Here is a 19,985-nt window from a genome sequence, read left to right on the forward strand (position 1 = left end):
GCCTTATCATACTGCAGTTTAGTCATTTGTTTACTTATCTTTTCTCATCCCTGTCAACTCCACATTCCCAAACCAAGTTATAACCTCCTCAGAAGAAGGATACAATATTTCAAACTCAATCCAGCCCCTTCCTTCAGCCCCTGACCCTCCGTTGGTCTCTCAGTTACTGGCATCATTAAACTAGAAATTTCCATGTCATTTCTAAACTGAACAAGCCAATTTCTACCTCTGAAATGTTGTTTGAATCTATCCTTGCCTCTTCATTCCTAAGTGACTACCTGGATGCCTTAAGATCTCAGGCTTGATGGTTATGACAGAGTAGATCTCATTTCCATTTGGGACCTACTAAGGGCTTCCTGCAGAGTTGAGAGGTGAAGCTCATTGTCTGAAAGGTGGTCAAATTTGAACAGAGGCCCTCTAGCTACTTGTAAATGGATTATATCCATGTATTGAAATATATCTTACATTTTCTACCCACAAATTAGCAACAAGACCCAAAGACTCTAAATAGTACCTTGTTCCATGGTTATTTCATAAGAAAAGTGAGCTAAAGAATTGTTCAGTAGCTCCAGCACAGTCTTCCTAAAACCAAGTATAGTATAAGTTAATTAATCAGGCAAGTGATCAATAAAATATAAGAAATGCAGCATTAAATAATACTGAGCTGCTCATTCCAAATAGTCTGACTCATTAGTTTGATCAATACATTACAAAGATGTAACAAGTGTAAAAACACAAGGGGCCTAAAAATACTTAGTTGATGTATTGCATCCATTATCAGAATGCACGTATTTTTTAAGACGCTTAGGTAGTTCCAGCAAATCCAACAATTAACTTTTGAAATAGACAAATAGTAAGCAGAGTTTTGGTGAAGGTCTTCTATTCAAGCGTCCAATTTTGCAAATATTTGGAAAGACAGTGTGCCCAATGAAATATGCCTGAACTAGGGCTCAAATGGCCCTGCTACTTTAGGCAAGGTGGCCTTAGGCAAGTTGTTCAACCTCTAACTTTTCATCTGTAAAATTTGGGTAAGAATCCAGTTCTGTCTCCATCACAAGGCTGTCACAGAGCTCAAATGACAGGATGAATATGAACACGATTTAAGCACTACTAAGTTCTCTAAGAATATAAGCTGCATTTTGCAAAAGAGTCAGTCCATCTCTAAGGCAGGCACAAGAGAAGAGAAGCTTTATTCATAGATTACTAAAAAACTAAGCTAATTTTAAAATTCTTTAAAGCATAGTCTGAAAACAATGATGTAATTAAAACAAAACATTTTGACACTGATTTTTTTAAATTAAAGAGCTGGGGATCTTTAGAATGTGAGCCTAACTCTTTTTATTTGTGACCTCCATGGCTTTCAACTCAATGACAATGCTTAAAGAAACAATGACATTATTTTGGGGTCCTGAACCAGTTATACCTGGTCATTTGTTCAACTTCAACTTGAAAAGTGGTTTGTAATATTTTCCCTAATACCTCTGGAGAGTAAAATTAAATTTCTCACCAACACAGGAAAATGCAGCATATGCCAGGAAGCTCATTGCCAATGAAAATGAGCCTGACACCAGCCCTGGAACATACAAAAGTTTCCCTTACACCGTAGCAATCTCTGGGCACCTCAAAAGAGGCCCTAAAGGCTGCTTTGCAAAGTTAGAGTGCCCTGTGTCCATCCTGGTAGCAAAAGCCTGCTGATCTGCTGTCAGCTACTGGGCAACACATGGAGGTCTTACTGGCCACACGCAGTGCCCAGCACTTAGTAGGTGATCAGGAAGCATTGCCTGAATTGAAATGAAAAAATGGCACATTATCTTCTGCCATGTGAAACCAATAGTGTGAGTCAACAGCCAGCTTCTTGACTTTCCCAATTTAAGTCTCCAAAACACTACTAAAATTATCATTTTAAAATTCCATTTTTAAAGTATTAATTTTAGATTAAACCAGATATGAGCTATCCTAAATTCTTTTTGAACAAGATTGGGTATATATTTCTTTTTTTAATGCGAGTATAAAAATATAACAGAAAAAAATCCCTTACTCTGAGAACTTGTTTTAAAGTACCCACTAGGAATAAATGAATAGTATGTTCAGTTGACTGCTAATCACATTTAGAAAACAATAATCAATGCTATAGTTACATGGGTCCAAATAAATTATTTTGATATGAAAGTATACTTAGATGGATATACTTCTGCCTTCCTGCTGATACATAGAAAGCACATCAGTCTTCACCTGACAGATGTTTCACCAGTTAAACCTTCTCACACATTTGCACAAGTAAAAATGTAAAGATCATAGAACTGGTTTTGTAAGCCACTTAGCCTCTTGGCGATTCAGTTAAATGGATTGAGTTAAATGAGATCACGTGTGTGAAGTGCTTAGCACTTAGTACATGCTCCCACAAATAGTAAACACTGAGAAAGTAAGGAAAGAAACGAAAGTATACCCAAAAAGAAAGGAAATTCCTGAGGCACCACAAGCAGGGAGTCTAGGAAGAGGGAACTGCCATCAGAGCTTTTTCCCCTTTTCTTCCTTTCCCTTCCCAGCAAATGAATATAAAAGAATTAATCCCAAGATTGGATGACTCCAGAGAATAAGTCGTCAACTACCCTGCCCTCTGCGGCCATCTGCACTGAACCATAAGAAGAAAAGGCAGTACTTGACACTTCAGAGATCCCTCCTAGAGTCGTGGCAACATGAACTTACCTCCAGCCTGCTATGAGCCGGTCAGATAAGGCAGGTAAAGTCAAAGGTGACCTAGAGCCTGGATATTGTCCCTAAGACCCTGAGCCTCTGACACACGGCATTCAGGCAGCATGACTCACTCCACTCCTAACAAGGACATTGCCAAACAGCCAACATAAATGTACAATGAATTACTTCCAATAGTTTCCTGTTCTTTGGTAATGGAAACACAAAAGCTTTATTACTGAGTTTAAATTTACCCATAGTTAACAAGTGTCAATCAACCACATCCTTGACATATCAATTCAGAAATTATCAGAAACCTTAAGCATGTTTATGTTTCTGGGAAACCATCTTAATAAACTAATTTAAAACATAAGTAAAGCATTCCTTGTGGCTATGGTCTGAATGTCCCCTAAAATTCATATGTTGAAAAGTAATAATCAATATGATACTATTAAGAGGTGGAGGCTTTAGGAGGTGATTAAATCATGAGGGCAGAGCCCTCATAAATGGGATTAGTGACCTTATAAATGTCTTAAGGGATGAAACTGCTTGTATTATCCCTTCTACCACCTGAGGACACAGGGCTTGTCCCCTCCAGAGCATGCAACAAGGCACCATCTGGAAGCAGAAAACAGTCCTCACCAGACACTAAACTTGCTGGCACCTAGATCTTATACTTCTCAGCTTCCAGACTGTGAGAAACACATTTCTATTCTTTATAAATAACCCAATCTGTGGTATTTTGTTATAGCAGCATGAATGGACTATGACACTGGTCAAACAGGTTTTTCTGAGTATTTACACTCATAAGAAACAAGAAATAATCTTTGAGCCAAACCTCAATGGGGAGAGGTTAAGTAGACTACGTTGTGCCCATTAAAAATGAGGCCTGCCCAGAATTCTGCTTTCTAAGATTTTCTCCATAGACAGACAAGTGTGTGTGTGCACGTGCACAGACATACACAAAGACACATTTGTTTACAATAGAAGAAGGGTAAAAATCTATAAGGCCAGTAATAGTAACATCTATACAATGAGACATTTAAAATTTCATGTACTTCTGTATCTTTGTATTATAGCATGCATGTACTATTTTTATAATTAAATTAATACTTTAAAAAAGTATTTAAAAAGGCCACAGTCACAAATCTGCATGAGAAGAGGCAGGCCTCTGACCTGGTCCCTTGGAAATGCTTCCTATATTTTGTGTCCTTTAGTTTACAATTGAAGATATGGCAGGTGTTCCTCCATTTAATACCAAAGATATTGGATGAAGGCGCAAATGCCTGACAGTAGGATTCTATGCCATCTCTCATGCACAGTGACGCCCCACTCAGTTTATTGTTGTTCCCCACTGCCATGGACACAGCACCAGACCTTTCTCCTCCCAAACTCCAGATAGTCTCCATCACTTGATCAGAATTGACACATAAGATGAAACCTGCCATAGTTCCTTGAATCCAGGATGCCATTGAGTATAAGAGGTATCAATGATGCACTAACAGTTTATCTGGAGAAGGAATCCTACATTTCATGTACATATCAATCGTAAGACGCATTCTGACTTGTAAAACGCTACAATGTTAAAAATGGGCATTTTTGAATCTGTGGAATGCTGTGGTCACCCTCCTTGGTCTATGGCAACCCCTCCTTTCCCTTCCCACTGATGGCCTTCCATGCCTGCTGCCATCTCACTTGCTGTTAAGAAGCTACAGCACAGACATAAGGCAATGGGCTGCACCCACCTTGTTCACTTAGCTGCAAGACGAAGATCTAGGAGCCAGAAGTCACTGGCAGCCTCAGGTAAGCCAAGGCAGTTTGGGCTAGGCCAGAGACGGGAGTATGTGGGTCCTTCACACAGAGCTTCTCCCCCAGCATTAACTTCCAATTTGATGATAGTGAGAAGCTTCAGAAGAACCAGTGTTCTCTGATTACTATGTTTAATACTCCCCTTTCCCTAAAGTCCACGATAATGGAAACAGGCTTTGACTTTCTTTCTCCCCGCTACAAAACACCCAAGGAAGAAACACCCTACAGGTTTGGGAAATCATTGCTGTATGGGCTTGAGTAAGAAGTAAATAACCTCTCTGAGTCTCTTCCTTCATCTCTAAAATGTTCATAACACTTTTCCTAGATTGCTTGTGAAGATTAGAGGTCAAGGAGACAGGGCACCCAGTCTAGAGCCTGGTATACAGCAGGTGCTCAGTAAATCTAGTAAGCCAGATTTCCTCTAGTTGGTAAACCGATTGCTCAATTGGCAATGTATACAATATTAGCAATATGACCTGAGAGAAAGACAAGCAACTTTCAAAACTACATTTAAGTTATATGTACCCCAGAAGATCCTACTCAATAGGCAGGCAACACAGTCAATGGGACTTCAGGCAACTGCAGCCACAAACCCATTGATGAGTTGGAGAATTGGGGGAAATAAGCTCCTTAACTCCCTCCTCCTTTCTTTTATTCCCCAAACAGAATGGCCAGGTTTATTAATTAACAGTTTTACTTAAACAATGGCTCTAAAATGACTATCATTCTTTACTAATAGAGTAGATTTTTTTATTCCAAAACATGACCAAATGGAAGTGGAGTAGAGTAGGTTTAGATTTCAGTCTCTGTGTTTCCCATGCCCACCTTTACTGATGAAACAGACGAGGCCAAGCAGAGAGAGTTTAAAGGATAAAAAGCAGGAAGACGATCTATTCAATAATCCACATAATCGGCCTAAGAATTAGCAGAAGTTGTTAGCATGGGGCTTCTGGGACTGCCTGGATCTATATTCCCAGCTGGCATTTTATTCTGAAGGAGAAGCAACATCCTAGGTTCAGGCTGAAGCAAAGTGATTTAGTAACATGTGTGAAATTACATTTAGAAGATGAGGTTGCCGTTAGAAACAGACTCACAGGGAAAGAACGTAAGAAATATCAGAGTACAGTCATCAGGGACCATTTTGTGTAGGGACCAGCAACACCTCTTCAGTAAGGCAGAATATGTAAATAGGAATATTTAATATTTAATAACGAAGGAAAAGGGCAGAAAATGTAGCCATCCTTTTGTTCAACAAACACTTATTAATTAACCACTGAGAGCCAATTTTTGTCCTGGGCCCTGGGGAGTCCAAGATGATTAAAACATGCTTTGCCCTCAAAGGACTTGCAGTCTAGCAGAGGGAGACAAAGAGGCAGAAATAAAAGGGAAATTCTCCCCAATGGCAGATAGCAGAAGCCTCAGGAGGGCTTGGCTTCTACTAGGTGTTGGGATGGGGGAGGAGGCACAGGAGAGGCTTCACAGAGGAAGTGACTTTGAGCTGAATCTTGAAAGATGAGTCTGTTTTTGCCAAATCGGTGGACAAAATGGTTAACACTTAGAAGGCTGCATTATGTGATGATGCCTTTATGGAGAAAAGTCTCATTCCCTACCACATAGGATAAAAGCAGTTTGCACGTCGCCACTGAGAATATGCTTGGCATAACTAAGTTGCTCTATGAGGAATCTGGTGTTAATCTGGTTCTCCAATGTATCTCACCAGAGTCAAAAGCTGACCCCCATTTGGGGTCATAGGAAGCCCTGCTGTGGCACAGTCTCAGCCTTCCCATCTTGGTCCTGTGGCCTTTGGTGAAAGGTTAGGGTGGGTGTTAGGATGGGAGGTGTCTGTCAGTAGGGCTCAGTTGTCTGGAGCTGCAATCACTTTTGGCACAAGGAGGCCCTGCAGCCAGCAGGAGAGGCTGGCAGCATTCAGTGTTAGACCTCTGGAAGGCTGGCCAGCAAGTCCCAACTGGTAAAGAGGAGGCAAAGTGTCAATGAACTCCCTCCTATGACCTACACGGCCTTCATGGCTAGGCACCCCATCGCATGAGTTGGTATCACACTGCAGCCCACCCATCCACTGTTTACCTGCCACGACTCTGCTAAGCACTGTCCACACATTATGCATTGCAGCCCTCATACCCTTCCTTTGAGGCTACTATTACTGCCATTTTACACATGGGGAAACTGAGGTTTGAAGAATTGCCCAAGGTCACCTGGTTAATAAGAAGGAGAGCCAGGAATCAAATCTGAGATGTCGTATTCCAAAGCCCATGTCATATTCCTTTCTTGTTCTTTAGGGTTCCCTCTCACCTCCAGGCCTCTCCAAGCAACACTCCTCCTCTTCCATCCTTATCCACTCTCTAACTTTTATTTGTCCATCAGATCTTCACTGAGTTACATTCTCCTCAAACCTCCCTCACTCCCCTCCCTCTACGTGCCTACAGTGGGGAAATGTGAGGTAGTTGCCAGATCATGAAGGGCCTCATAAGCCATGTAGAAGAATTTGGGCTGACTTGAGAACAATAGGAAATTTTTAATTTAGCAGAGGAATGGAAAGTCAGAGAGCAAAGAGGAGAGACCTGTTGGGAGGCTGCAGTAGGAATCCATGAGTGGATTCCTAAACTACAGGGGGCTCCCTAAACTACAGGGGGCTCCCTAACTACAGGGGGAGTCAGCCATGGATAGGCCTCAGAAAGTTGGAGAAATCCCTGAAATACAAGCAAAATTGTGTGTGTGAGTGCATTTTTCTGATGACACAGTACATAGCTTTCCTTAGATTCTAAGAACAAGAACCACAGTATCTTGTTATATGGTTACCTGAAAAATTGTCCAACATAATAGTGGGCCATGCCTAGAAGTCACAAAGCCTAAAATTTGCTAAAATTTGAACGAAGAATGAAAACTCATGTAGAAACATGGTTTTCAGTAGAGTCCAGTGCTCTTTCTTTGGAGCTTCTATAGCCGAATTCAAACCCACAGAGTGGAGAGGGCTGAGCTCTTCCTTGGGGCTGCATGTGCTACCCAAACTCAGCTGCCGAGGAGAGGAGGCACATTCCATCAATAATATTTTGGTTCTGGTCTGTCCTGACCACCCACACTAATTAGGAAAATGTAATTGATTCTTAAGGACTCCCCATTAGAGTAAAAAAGAGGGGAATGTTACAAGGAGCAACACAATTTCCTGAAGCTATGATCCTACTATATTGCTGTTTATCAAGGGTATTTTATTTTTCTCTGGCTGGAGGCCAATTTCATCTGCAGTAGACAGAAATGCTGAAATAAGACAGTAATATGTCTTGAAGTTCCAGACAAGCTGGCTAGAGCCCAGTGAAATAGTGTGGTTTGGTGGAAAGAGCATTGGCCTAGGATATGAGTCCAACTTAATATTGCACCTAGAAAAGAAAGATCACTACACCTGCCTCACCTACCTCAGAGAGTTTGGGTTGCTGTAAAAAGATGCCAGGCAATCTAATGAGAAGTGAATTCACATTGAGAGTGGTGTGGTGTTCCCTATGACACACGTATAAGCATGCACACAGGTAAACACACTTCACTCATGCAGGTCACCTGCTTGGCCTAGGCCAGCAGGAGATTTTTTTCCTCTCAGAAAGTCTAAACCTTCCTGATTCTCCCCAATCCCTCATTTTACCCCCAGCCTGTCCTTCACGTTCACTTGGCCTCACCTGCTGCTTCACGTGCCCTCAACCTCGTCCCTCCTTCACATCTCTACACTTAGCTCATCTTTTTTTAATCTGTGGGTCTTCCTTTCTGAGCTCCCAGTCTGCCCTTAATCCCATCCCCCTCTCATCTCTAGACATGAATCCTCTTATATCACCCATCTTTTGTGTCTACTACAGAGTTGCCAACGACCTAAGTCTAGATATCCAGCCTGCCCTCTTTCCTTAGCTCCCAGCCCAGATTCCCAAACAAGAATGTACCTCTCCAGCTGAATTACCTATGGGGCCCTCCAACATGGGCAAAACTGAGTTGTGACCCTTCCACTAAACCTTCTCTTCCTGTATCTGATCTCAGCCTTGCCATTATTCCATTATCCCTTCATTTGTTCCTGCAGTGCATACTTATTGAGCATCTCTGTGTGTCAGACAGTATGCTAAGCACTGGGAATATAGTGGCCCCTGTCCTCATTTGATGGGAAAGACAGACATTGATACAGCCTGAATGTTGACAGCCCCCTCCCTCAAGTTCATGTGTTGAATCTAATACCCAATGTGATAGTATTAAGTGGTGGAACCTTTGGGAAGTGATTAAGTGATGAGGGCTCCACCCTCATAAATGGAATTAGCGTCCTTATAAAAGAGACCTGAGAGAGCTCTCTTGCTCTTCCTCCACATGAAGATGCAGCAAGAAGGTGCCATCTATGGGGAACAGGCCCTTACCAGACAACAAATCTGCTGGTGCCTTGATCTTGGACTGCTCAGCCTCCAGAACTGTAAGCAATAAATTCTGTTGTTTGTAAATCACCGAGTCTAAGATATTTTCTTATAGCAGTCTGAATGGACTAAGACAGACATGAATCAAATAGTCACCAAATATGAACACAGTTCTTATTGGGGAATTTCTATGACAGATATATGTGCAATGAGAACATAACAGAGCATATAATGGTGCTAAGGAAAGCTTTTCCAAGGAAGCAACTTGCTATATATGAGCTGAGATCCGAAGGCTGAGTGGTATTTATTAGGAAAAGTTGGGTTGGGGCAGAGGGGAATGTTCTAAACAATGAGGAAACATTTCTCTACACATACCCTGGGGCAGGAGAAAACTGGGAGCGTTCATAGAAGACCAATGTGTCTAGAGCTCAGGGAACAAGGGAAGATGACACAAGATGAGGTGGAGAGATGAGTAGGGGTCAGGCCTTTCTGGGCCTTTTGGGCTGTTAAGGAACTTTGTCTTCCTCCTGAAATTAGTGATAAATTATTTGAATACCTTCAACAAACATTTACTGAACACCCACTGTGTTTTGGGCCCTTTTCAAGATGATGAGGACACAGGGAACACATGAATGGAACTAAGTCCCTGACCTCATGGAGCTCACATACAATCACACACTACTGAAGGCAGCTTAACAGAGCAACTGTGAGGTGCCAAAAATGGATGCAGAAAGGTTACTATGGTCGTCCAGGAGTATGTGATGACAGACTGGACTCATAGCAGGCTGAGAAGGGGAGAAGTTGGTGAATTAGAAAGATACTTACAATGTACCATCAGTAGGACTTAGTGATGGATTGGCTAGGGGGTGGAATTTTGTTCGTTGTGAGGTTTTTAAATTGTTCTTTTAAGAAGGAAAATTCCTGAAGGAAGAGTTTTAAAACTTGAGCTGAAGGGAAGGACCTTATCAAGAAGAAAAGGCTGACTCTACAAAACAAAGGTGGGGTGATTGGCCATTTAAGGTTCCTGAGGAAGCAGGAGAGAGTGGTATCCAGAGCCTGAGTAGAGATGGTCTCAGGACAGGGAGGGAGAGATCCATTATTTTAGTAGGGGAAAAAGTGAGGAAAGATGCAGGTAGGTTTATTAACTTTAGCAACAAGTTAAGAAGTTCTGGTCCAGGTCCAGGGATTTCTTTTTCTTTCTTTTCTTTTCCCCCCATAGAGAAAACAACAAGGTCACTTGTTGAGAGTGATGTGGGAACAGTGATGTGACCCATAGGTGGGTCAGGAATGAAAGGAATCAGCATTAGGGAAAGTGGGAGGACGAGCCTTCCAGAGTAATTTGGTCAGATTGCCAGGCAGGTCAAGGGCCCTCCAAGGTCAGTGGTCCTGCATAAGTGTAAATGGTAGGAAGAAAAATGTCCTCGCAAAATACAATCATTCCTTGGTATTTGTCGGGGGTTGGTTCCAGCATCCTCCTGTGAATATCAAAATCCACAGCTACTCCTCCCATATACTCCTTCTGTATACTTTAAAGCATCTCTAGATTACTTATAATATCTAATATGATGTAATACTTTGTAAATAGTTGTTATACTGTATTTTTTAAATCTGTATTATTTTAATTTTTAATTTTTATTTTTCCAATATTTTTGGCTGAATCAGTGGATGCAGAACCTGCAGATACAAAGGGGCTACTGCATGTTCACTTCTAATCCCCAGAAAGTGTGAATAGTACCTTATATGGCAAAAGATATGATTTATTTAAGGATCTTGAGAGGAGATGTTTATTCTAGACTATCTGGAAGCCCTAAATGCAATCACATGTATCCTTAAAAGAGAGTGGCAGAGGGACCTTTGAGACAGAGATAAGGAGAAGGCCATGTGAGGATGGAGGCAGAGAGTAGAGTGATGCAGCCACAACACAAGCCTGCTGACAGCCACCAGAAGCTGCAAGAGGCAAGGAACAAATCGTCCCTAAAGCAGGGGTCCCCAATCCACAATCTGTGGCCTGTTGGAGCTGGGCCACACAGCAGGAGATCAGGGGTGAGCCAGCATTACTGCCTGAGCTTCACCTCCTGTGATGGTTAATACTGAGTGTCAATTTGATTGGATTGAAGGATGTAAAGTATCGATCCTGGGTGTCAATTTGATTGGATTGAAGGATGTAAAGTATCGATCCTGGGTGTCAATTTGATTGGATTGAAGGATGTAAAGTATCGATCCTGGGTGTGTCTGTGAAGGTGTTGCCAAAGGAGATTAACATTTGAGTCAGTGGGCTGGGGAAGGCAGACCCACCCTTAATCTGGGTGGGCACCATCTAATCAGCTGTGTGGGCACCATCTAATCAGCTGCCAATTAATATAAAGCAGGCAGAAAATGTGAAAAGGAGAGACTGGCCTAGCCTTCCAGCCTACATCTTTCTCCCATGCTGGATTCTTCCTATCCTTGAACATCGGACTCCAAGTTCTTCAGTTTTGGGACTTGGACTGGTTCTTCTTGCTCCTCAGCTTGCAGACAGCTGATTGTGGGACCCTGTGATTGTGTGAGTTAATTCTTAATAAATTCATATATATATCTCCTATCAGTTCTGTCCCTCTAGAAAACCCTAATACACCTCCTGTCAAATAAGTGGCAGCATTCAATTCTCATAAAAGTGCAAACCCTATGGTGAACTGCACATGCAAGGGATCTAGGTTGTGTACTCCTTATGAGAATCTAATGCCTGATGATCTGAGGTAGAACAATTTTATCCTGAAACCATTCCCTCTACCGCAGCCCATGGAAAAACTGTTTTCCAGGAAACTAGTCCCTGGTGCCAAAAAGGTTTGGGACCACTGCCCTAGAGCCCCCAGAGGGAGTGTGGTCCTGTTGACACCTTAATTTTGGCCCAGTGAGATGAATTTTGAATTTCTGGACTCCAGAATTGTAAGATAATTAAATTTCTGTTGTTTTAAGCCACCAAATGTGTGGCAATTTGTTACAGCAGCTCTAGGAAATTAGCATGACGTGAACTGGCCAATCTGCACCGAAATGTGACTTCTTCCAGGTGCAGGGCTCAGGTGTAAGCACAAAGAAGAGAAAAGATGTGTGCATTCAGGACTGGAGTTTTGCTAGATTGGTGTGAGGACAAGAAGCAAAGAAGTTATGGGCTATGGCAGAAGTGTTACTGAGATGATGAGCTTAGCTAAGGAGGGAAGAGGAGAGAGGAGAGGGCAGTGGTGGGATGAGGAGACAGCAGAGGGTTCAATGGACCACCGGTCCACCACGTGCGGCCAAGCAAAAAGCCTCAGAGTCCTACTCAGCCCCCTGCATTCAACTCTTCAGTTGCTAGCTCTTTGATGTCTGTGGCATTCATCTCCTGATGAGCAGCCTTCCTAATCTCTCACTGGAGTACATGCCACAGTCTCCTACCCAGCCTTCCTGCCTCTGTTCTTACCTTCTCCAAGCTCTTCCATATTGATGAGAGTTATCTTCCTAAGTTGAAAATTTAATCATCATGTTGTTGCCTAATCTAAAACTCTTTGGTGTCCCTCTCCCCTTGCCAAAAATACCAAAAAACAATTTCTGCTTGCAGTTACTAAAAGGATAAAGCCCATAGCCCCAAACTGGCGTGGAAGGGCATTTAGATGATGATTCATTAGTTTCATCTCAAGCCCTAACCTTGCACTAGCAATCCAGAACTCCTTGTCATTCCCAGATTATAGCTCACTTTTCCTTGCCCTGTCCCATTATGCACGCTCTGCCGAGACTGCTCTTTCTGTAGCCCTTGAGATTCAGTTAAAGATCAGCTTCTCTAATGTTACCCTAATAATAATTACTAATATTTATTAAGTACTGATATGTTAGACATCATGTTAATTGATTTTCCTAGGACGATCTCATTTGATTCAACCACCAAAGTGGGTAATATTATTATTCCCCTTTTCCAAGGAGGAAGAAACCGAGCCTTAGAGAGGTCATAGAGCAGAGTTGTAGATTCAGGATTTGAACCCAGGTCTCTCAGACTCTAGAGTTGAACTTTCAACACTCTATTACATTCTACTGAATGACCCTAACTCCAGAAGCCCTTTGTGCATACCCTGAAGGCATTGAGGTCAGAATTATGAATGTTATAATAATTAATACTTAGCAACTTAATATGTGCCAAGGACTCTAATGATCATCTTTACAGTTTGACATCTTTATTATTTGTTTTTCAGACAAAGAAACAAAGGTTAAAAGAGTTAAAGTTACACAGCAAGAGTAGAACAGGGGCTGACATTCCCTCTGTCTAATTTGAAAAGCCCCAGGCTTAATTTACCTTAATTTAGCCCAGGGTCTAGAACATCAAAGTGGGCCACAAATGTCAATGTGGAGCATGAATGGGAGTCATTATCATGCAGATGGTACTCAAAGCCACAGAACGGATGAGTCTAATGGTGCAGAGAAAGGACAGAAAAGGTTACAGGACAGAGTTTGGAGAGAGCATCATTTAGAGAAGCAGATCTCAATAGGGATGATTTTGGTCTCTAGAGGACATCAGAATCAGATAAAATCTGGAAACATTTTTGGTTATCACAACTGGTGGGGCCAGGGGCCAGGGGTGCTGCCAACCATCCCAGAGAACACAGGGCAGCTGCCAACAACAAAGAATTATCTGGCTCAGAAATCATAAATCTCCTAGAAGAGAAAATGGCAGAAAACCTCCTCAACATTGGCCTTGGTAATAATTTTTTTGGATATCACACCAACAGTTCATGCTACAAAACAAAAGTAAATAAATGGAACTACATGAAACTAAAAACCTTCTTCACAGCAAAGAAAACAACCAACAAAATGAAAAGGCATAGCCTGGGCAACATAGTGAGACTCCATCTCTAAAAAAATTTTTTTTTAAAATCATCCAGACATAGTGGCATGCACCTGTAGTCCCAACTACTCAGGAGAACAAGGCAGGAGGATCACTTGAACCCAGGAGTTTAGGGCTGCAATGAGCTATTATCATGCCACTGCACTCCAGCCTGGGTGACAGAGTGAGACCCTGTCTCACAAAGAAAAAAGAAAGAAAGAAAAGGAAACCTACGAACTGAAAAAACAAACAAACAAAAACCTGCATTTCACATATCTGATAAGGAGTTAATATCTAAAATTTGTAAATAACTGTTAAAACTCAATAGCAGATATATTGGAGGAGCCAAGATGGCCGAATAGGAACAGCTCCGGTCTACAGCTCCCAGCGCGAGCGACGCAGAAGACGGGTGATTTCTGCATTTCCATCTGAGGTACTGTGTTCATCTCACTAGGGAGTGCCAGACAGTGAGCGCAGGTCAGTGGGTGAGTGCACCGTGCGCCAGCCGAAGCAGGGGCGAGGCATCGCCTCACTCGGGAAGCGCAAGGGGTCAGGGAGTTCCCCTTCCAGGGGTGACACGGCACCTGGAAAATCGGGCCACTCCCACCCGAATACTGTGCTTCTCCGACGGGCTTAGGAACCGGTGCCCCAGGAGAGTATAGCCCGCACCTGGCTCAGAGGGTCCTACGCCCACGGAGTCTCGCTGATTGCTAGCACAGCAGTCTGAGATCAAACAGCAAGTCGGCAGCGAGGCTGGGGGAGGGGCGCCCGCCATTGCCCAGGCTCCCTTAGGTAAACAAAGCAGCCTGGAAGCTTGAACTGGGTGGAGCCCACCACAGCTCAAGGAGGCCTGCCTGCCTCTGTAGGCTCCACCTCTGGGGGCAGGGCACAGACAAACAAAAAGACAGCAGTAACCTCTGCAGACTTAAATGTCCCTGTCTGACAGCTGTGAGGAGAGCAGTGGTTCTCCCAGCACGCAGCTGGAGATCTGAGAACCGGCTGACTGCCTCCTCAAGTGGGTTCCTGACCCCTGACCCCCGAGCAGCCTAACTGGGAGGCACCCCCCAGCAGGGGCAGACTGACACCTCACACGGCCGGCCAGGTACTCCAACAGACCTGCAGCTGAGGGTTCTGTCTGTTAGAAGGAAAACTAACAGAAAGGACATCCACACCAAAAACCCATCTGTACATCACCATCATCAAAGACCAAAAGTAGATAAAACCACAAAGATGGGGAAAAAACAGAACAGAAAAACTGGAAACTCTAAAAACCAGAGTACCTCTCCTCCTCCAAAGGAACGCAGTTCCTCACCAGCAACGGAACAAAGCTGGACGGAGAATGACTTTGACGAGCTGAGAGAAGAAAGCTTCAGACGATCAAATTACTCCGAGCTACGGGAGGATATTCAAACCAAAGGCAAAGAAGTTGAAAACTTTGAAAAAAATTTAGAAGAATGTATAACTAGAATAACCAATACAGAGAAGTGCTTAAAGGAGCTGATGGAGCTGAAAACCAAGTCTCGAGAACTACGTGAAGAATGCAGAAGCCTCAGGAGCCGATGCGATCAAATGGAAGAAAGGGTATCAGCCCTGGAAGATGAAATGAATGAAATGAAGCGAGAAGGGAAGTTTAGAGAAAAAAGAATAAAAAGAAACGAGCAAAGCCTCCAAGAAATGAGGGACTATGTGAAAAGACCAAATCTACGTCTGATTGGTGTACCTGAAAGTGACGGGGAGAATGGAAACAAGTTGGAAAACACTCTGCAGGATATTATCCAGGAGAACTTCCCCAATCTAGCAAGGCAGGCCAACATTCAGATTCAGGAAATACAGAGAACGCCACAAAGATACTCCTCAAGAAGAGCAACTCCAAGACACATAATTGTCAGATTCACCAAAGTTGAAATGAAGGAAAAAATGTTAAGGGCAGCCAGAGAGAAAGGTCGGGTTACCCTCAAAGGGAAGCCCATCAGACTAACAGCGGATCTCTCGGCACAAACCCTACAAGCCAGAAGAGAGTGGGGGCCAATATTCAACATTCTTAAAGAAAAGAATTTTCAACCCAGAATTTCATATCCTGCCAAACTAAGCTTCATAAGTGAAGGAGAAATAAAATACTTTACAGACAAGCAAATGCTGAGAGATTTTGTCACCACCAGGCCTGCCCTAAAAGAGCTCCTGAAGGAAGCGCTAAACATGGAAAGGCACAACCGGTACCAGCCACTGCAAAATCATACCGAAATGTAAAGACCATCGAGACTAGGAAGAGACTGCATCAACTAACAAGAAAAATATCCAGCTAACATCATAATGACAGGATCAGATTCACACATAACAATATTAACTTTAAATGTAAATGGACTAAATGCTCCAATTAAAAGACACAGACTGGCAAATTGGATAAAGACTCAAGACCCATCAGTGTGCTGTATTCAGGAAACCCATCTCACGTGCAGAGACACACATAGGCTCAAAATAAAAGGATGGAGGAAGATCTACCAAGCAAATGGAAAACAAAAAAAGGCAGGGGTTGCAATCCTAGTCTCTGATAAAACAGACTTTAAACCAACAAAGATCAAAAGAGACAAAGAAGGCCATTACATAATGGTAAAGGGATTAATTCAACAAGAAGAGCTAACTATCCTAAATATATATGCACCCAATACAGGAGCACCCAGATTCATAAAGCAAGTCCTGAGTGACCTACAAAGAGACTTAGACTCCCACACATTAATAATGGGAGACTTTAACACCCCACTGTCAACATTAGACAGATCAATGAGACAGAAAGTCAACAAGGATACCCAGGAATTGAACTCAGCTCTGCACCAAGCGGACCTAATAGACATCTACAGAACTCTCCACCCCAAATCAACAGAATATACATTTTTTTCAGCACCACACCACACCTATTCCAAAATTGACCATATACTTGGAAGTAAAGCTCTCCTCAATAAATGTAAAAGAACAGAAATTGTAACAAACTGTCTCTCAGATCACAGTGCAATCAAGCTAGAACTCAGGATTAAGAATCTCACTCAAAACCGCTCAACTACATGGAAACTGAACAACCTGCTCCTGAATGACTACTGGGTACATAACGAAATGAAGGCAGAAATAAAGATGTTCTTTGAAACCAACGAGAACCAAGACACAACGTACCAGAATCTCTGGGATGCATTCAAAGCAGTGTGTAGAGGGAAATTTATAGCACTAAATGCCCACAAGAGAAAGCAGGAAAGATCCAAAATTGACACCCTAACATCACAATTAAAAGAACTAGAAAAGCAAGAGCAAACACATTCAAAAGCTAGCAGAAGGCAAGAAATAACTAAAATCAGAGCAGAACTGAAGGAAATAGAGACACAAAAAACCCTTCAAAAAATAAATGAATCCAGGAGCTGGTTTTTTGAAAGGATCAACAAAATTGATAGACCGCTAGCAAGATTAATAAAGAAAAAAAGAGAGAAGAATCAAATAGATGCAATAAAAAATGATAAAGGGGATATCACCACCGATCCCACAGAAATACAAACTACCATCAGAGAATATTACAAACACCTCTATGCAAATAAACTAGAAAATCTAGAAGAAATGGATAAATTCCTCAACACATACACCCTCCCAAGACTAAACCAGGCAGAAGTTGAATCTCTGAATAGACCAATAACAGGAGCTGAAATTGTGGCAATAATCAATAGCTTACCAACCAAAAAAAGTCCAGGACCAGATGGGTTCACAGCCGAATTCTACCAGAGGTACAAGGAGGAGCTGGTACCATTCCTTCTGAAACTATTCCAATCAATAGAAAAAGAGGGAATCCTCCCTAACTCATTTTATGAGGCCAGCATCATCCTGATACCAAAGCCTGGCAGAGACACAACCAAAAAAGAGAATTTTAGACCAATATCCTTGATGAACATTGATGCAAAAATCCTCAATAAGATACTGGCAAACAGAATCCAGCAGCACATCAAAAAGCTTATCCACCATGATCAAGTGGGCTTCATCCCTGGGATGCAAGGCTGGTTCAATATACGCAAATCAATAAATGTAATCCAGCATGTAAACAGAACCAAAGACAAAAACCACATGATTATCTCAATAGATGCAGAAAAGGCCTTTGACAAAATTCAACAACCCTTCATGCTAAAAACTCTCAATAAATTAGGAATTGATGGGACGTATCTCAAAATAATAAGAGCTATTTATGACAAACCCACAGCCAATATCGTACTGAATGGGCAAAAACTGGAAGCATTCCCTTTGAAAACTGGCACAAGACAGGGATGCCCTCTCTCACCACTTCTATTCAACATAGTGTTGGAAGTTCTGGCCAGGGCAATTAGGCAGGAGAAGGAAATCAAGGGTATTCAATTAGGAAAAGAGGAAGTCAAATTGTCCCTGTTTGCAGATGACATGATAGTATATCTAGAAAACCCCATTGTCTCAGCCCAAAATCTCCTTAAGCTGATAAGCAACTTCAGCAAAGTCTCAGGATACAAAATCAATGTGCAAAAATCACAAGCATTCTTATACATCAATAACAGACAAACAGAGAGCCAAATCATGAGTGAACTCCCATTCACAATTGCTTCAAAGAGAATAAAATACCTAGGAATCCAACTTACAAGGGATGTGAAAGACCTCTTCAAGGAGAACTACAAACCACTGCTCAAGGAAATAAAAGAGGATACAAACAAATGGAAGAACATTCCATGCTCATGGGTAGGAAGAATCAATATCATGAAAATGGCCATCCTTCCCAAGGTAATTTACAGATTCAATGCCATCCCCATCAAGCTACCAATGACTTTCTTCACAGGATTGGAAAAAACTACTTTAAAGTTCATATGGAACCAAAAAAGAGCCCGCATCGCCAAGTCAATCCTAAGCCAAAAGAACAAAGCTGGAGGCATCACACTACCTGACTTCAAACTATACTACAAGGCTACAGTAACCAAAACAGCATGGTACTGGTACCAAAACAGAGATATAGATCAATGGAACAGAACAGAGCCGTCAGAAATAATGCCACATATCTACAAGTATCTGATCTTTGACAAACCTGACAAAAAAAAGAAATGGGGAAAGGATTCCCTATTTAATAAATGGTGCTGGGAAAACTGGCTAGCCATATGCAGAAAGCTGAAACTGGATCCCTTCCTTACACCTTATACAAAAATCAATTCAAGATGGATTAAAGACTTAAATGTTAGACCTAAAACCATAAAAACCCTAGAAGAAAACCTAGGCATTACCATTCAGGACATAGGCATGGGCAAGGACTTCATGTCTAAAACACCAAAAGCAATGGCAACAAAAGCCAAAATTGACAAATGGGATCTAATTAAACTAAAGAGCTTCTGCACAGCAAAGGAAACTACCATCAGAGTGAACAGGCAACCTACAAAATGGGAGAACATTTTCGCAACCTACTCATCTGACAAAGGGCTAATATCCAGAATCTACAATGAACTCCAACAAATTTACAAGAAAAAAACAAACAACCCCATCAAAAAGTGGGCGAAGGACATGAACAGACACTTCTCAAAAGAAGACATTTATGCAGCCAAAAAACACATGAAAAAATGCTCACCATCACTGGCCATCAGAGAAATGCAAATCAAAACCACAATGAGATACCATCTCACACCAGTTAGAATGGCAATCATTAAAAAGTCAGGAAACAACAGGTGCTGGAGAGGATGTGGAGAAATAGGAACACTTTTACACTGTTGGTAGGACTGTAAACTAGTTCAACCCTTGTGGAAGTCAGTGTGGTGATTCCTCAGGGATCTAGAACTAGAAATTCCATTCGACCCAGCCATCCCATTGCTGGGTATATACCCAAAGGACTATAAATCATGCTGCTATAAAGACACATGCACACGTATGTTTATTGCAGCATTATTCACAGTAGCAAAGACTTGGAACCAACCCAAATGTCCAAAAATGATAGACTGGATTAAGAAAATGTGGCACATATACACCATGGAATACTATGCAGCCATAAAAAATGATGAGTTCACGTCCTTTGTAGGGACATGGATGAAACTGGAAATCATCATTCTCAGTAAACTATCGCAAGAACAAAAAACCAAACACCGCATATTCTCACTCATAGGTGGGAATTGAACAATGAGAACACATGGACACAGGAAGGGGAACATCACACTTCGGGGACTGTTGTGGGGTGGGGGGAGGGGGGAGGGATAGCATTGGGAGATATACCTAATGCTAGATGACAAGTTGGTGGGTGCAGC

At 42.1% G+C, this 19,985-nt stretch overlaps 1 protein-coding gene across 1 annotated transcript in view; it reads right to left on the bottom strand.

Annotated features, from left to right (window-relative positions):
* SPON1 (spondin 1) overlaps window positions 1–19,985 on the bottom strand; it is a 312,814-nt gene that overhangs the window by 250,468 nt on the left and 42,361 nt on the right. The gene's annotated exons all lie outside the window — the stretch shown is intronic.

Source organism: Pongo pygmaeus, chromosome 9 (assembly GCF_028885625.2).
Source record: "Pongo pygmaeus isolate AG05252 chromosome 9, NHGRI_mPonPyg2-v2.0_pri, whole genome shotgun sequence".
In the NCBI taxonomy this organism is placed as follows: domain Eukaryota; kingdom Metazoa; phylum Chordata; class Mammalia; order Primates; family Hominidae; genus Pongo; species Pongo pygmaeus.